The 2,709-nt window shown below is 41.5% G+C and overlaps 1 pseudogene; it reads right to left on the reverse strand.

Moving 5' to 3' along the window:
- Positions 1-1,212: 1,212 nt before the first annotated feature.
- LOC145096305 (putative mitochondrial protein AtMg00820 pseudogene) lies at positions 1,213-1,557 on the reverse strand (annotated as a pseudogene).
- Positions 1,558-2,709: the final 1,152 nt, after the last annotated feature.

Raw genomic sequence — 2,709 nt, forward strand, 5'->3', positions numbered from 1 at the left:
TATCAATTCAAAAAGAACAGCGGGTCTGGATTCATCACCCCTAACATTTGTAGAAAACTATTCAGTTTTGTTGCATTGAGTGCCTTGGTGAACACATCAACAATCTCTTCATGAGATGGAACGAAGATTAGTTCAATGTTACCTTTGAGAATGTGGTCCTTGATGAAATGGTATCGTAGTTTAATGTGCTTGGTCTTCGAGTGGTGAATAGGATTGTCAGGAATCGCTATAGCACTCTTTGAGTTACAATAAATCAGTATCCATAGCATCCTATATCCGTAGTCCATCAGTTGAGTTTTCATCCACAGGACTTGAGAGCAACAACTAGTTGCGGCAACATACTCGGCTTCTGTGGTAGACAAAGAGACGCAATTTTGTTTTCGTGAAGACCAGCTAACCAGTCTTTCTCCAAGAAATTGACAACCACTAGAAATACTTTTTCTATCCAATCAGTATCCGGTGTGATCCGTATCTGTGAAATCTTGAAGACTGAAGTCGTTCCTTGCGGGATACTAGAGGCTGACAACTTTGCTTCCTTTGAGGTATTGAAAATTTTGCTTGACTGTTGTTAATTGTGCTACCTTCAGATCAACGTAGTACCTAGTGCATAAGCCTGTTGCGAATACAATATATGGTCTACTTGCGGTGAGGTACATCAAAGCACCAATCATTCATCTATAAGTTTTGTGGTCCACTGATTCTCCGGAATGATCAACATAAATCTTATAACCAAAGGCCATATGAACCTTGGATGAGGAACACTTGTCCATTGCGTATTTCTTCAGTAGTTTAGAGGTATACTTTTCCTGATGAATGTATATCCATTGAGGGACTTGTTTCACTTGGAGTCCTAGAAAGAAATTAATCTCTCTATTCATGCTCATTTGGAACTTGTTGATCATGAGCTTTGAAAATTCATTCACCATACCCTGATCTGTTAACCCAAATATGATATCATCCACATAGATTTGGACAAGATAAGGTGATTACCATTTTCCTTTCTAAATAATGTTGGATCAATCACACCTCTTTTATATCCTGACATGGAAAGAAACTCAAAGAGAGTCTCATACCAAGCCCTAGATGCTTGCTTAAGACCATAGACTGCTTTCTCAAGCTTGAAACAGTAATCTGGGAAATCTAGACTTTCGAAGCCTGGAGGTTGTTGCAAGTAAACCTCTTCTTTCAGTTCACCATTCAAGAAAGCACTTTTTACATCCATTTGATATACTTTGATATTTTTTGGGTCGCATATGCTAAGAAGATGCATATTGCTTCCAACTTGGCTACGGGGGCATAAGTTTCATCATAGTCAACACCTTTCAGTTGACTATACCCCTTGGCAACTAATCTTGCCTTGTTTCGTACGACCGCATCGGATTCATCGAGTTTGTTTTTGTATACCCATCTGGTTCCAACAATAGTGTGACCTTTTGGCTTCAGAACGAGTTTCCATACTTTGTTTCTTTCAAACTCTGCTAATTCTTCTTGCATGGTGGTGATCCAGTTAGGCTCCAAAAGAGCTTCCCTGATGGATCCGGGCTCGACTGGGGACATGAAGGTTACGCAGTGGCAGTGGTCCATTAGATCATGAGAAGATCGAGCCTATACGCCTGTAGATCGTTTCCAATAATTTGACCTGGTGGGTGATCTTTAGTCCAAACATGTAGACGACGTAGTTGGTGATCAGTAGTTGCGGTGGAAGGAATGTCAACAAAGTCAGAGGATTATGTGTTTTAAGAAGGCAGTTCCCTCTCGACTTGTGAGCAGCCTATAGAAGTGTCTTGGACTTGAACTGTGGGATTAAGAGCAGCACTTGAATGAGGTTCCCCATGGATTGCGGATGGGAGTTCCTCTCGAACTAAGGATCGTTCCCTTGGATTACAGAGTGAGTGATAACCCTCAGATCAGTTCTTGTGTCTATATTTTCTTCTTCATCAGAGTCTGAGGAAACAATTGATGGGATATGGACTTTGTGGATAGAAATCGGAGTTGCTTCGTCGAGTACTAGAACCTAGATGGTTTCCATTTGACCCAGTGTTAACCTTTCCCCCTCAACCGGCGAGGTGGAAGTGTTGAGTGGCAAATCTTCGGATAGAATTGGGACAGAGACTTCAGCATGTTGCTATTGAGCTACCAGAGACACACAAATTTCAGAGAGCTAAGCAGTCTCTACGGGGTCAAATAGGTCGTCATAGTTAAATTCAACTATGTTGAGCGGACCTGAAGAGGCTGGTATATCACTTTCCAGGATAGCTTTTGTTTCACTTGATGAAGCAGTGTTACAGACGTAATAGTCATCGAATCTGCCATCGAAGCTTTCAACTATTAGTCTCGTGCGTTTGATGAGAACCCTGTAGGCTACCTTGTTTGTTGAGTAGCCAAGAAAAATGCTTTCATCTGACTTCGGTGCAAACTGGTTCAGGTGATCCTTTTTTTTTATCACAAAACATCTACCCCCGAATATTTGAAAGAATCGGACATTCTGTTTTGGATTGCTAAGGCTCTCAGAAGGTATTTTGCTGAGACGCTTGTAGACAATGCTTCGGTTTTGGACGAAGCAAGCAGTTGCCACAGCTTCGGCCCAGAAGTATAGAGGAAGATTTGCAAGGTTTAACATGGATCTGGCTGCTTCTACCAGAGTATGATTTCTTCACTCTACTACTCCATTTTGCTGCGGTGTTTAGGGAGCAGAGAAGTTGTGACTAA

Source organism: Lactuca serriola, chromosome 3, assembly GCF_051521515.1.
Source record: "Lactuca serriola cultivar US96UC23 chromosome 3, Lser_US96UC23_V15, whole genome shotgun sequence".
NCBI lineage: Eukaryota > Viridiplantae > Streptophyta > Magnoliopsida > Asterales > Asteraceae > Lactuca > Lactuca serriola.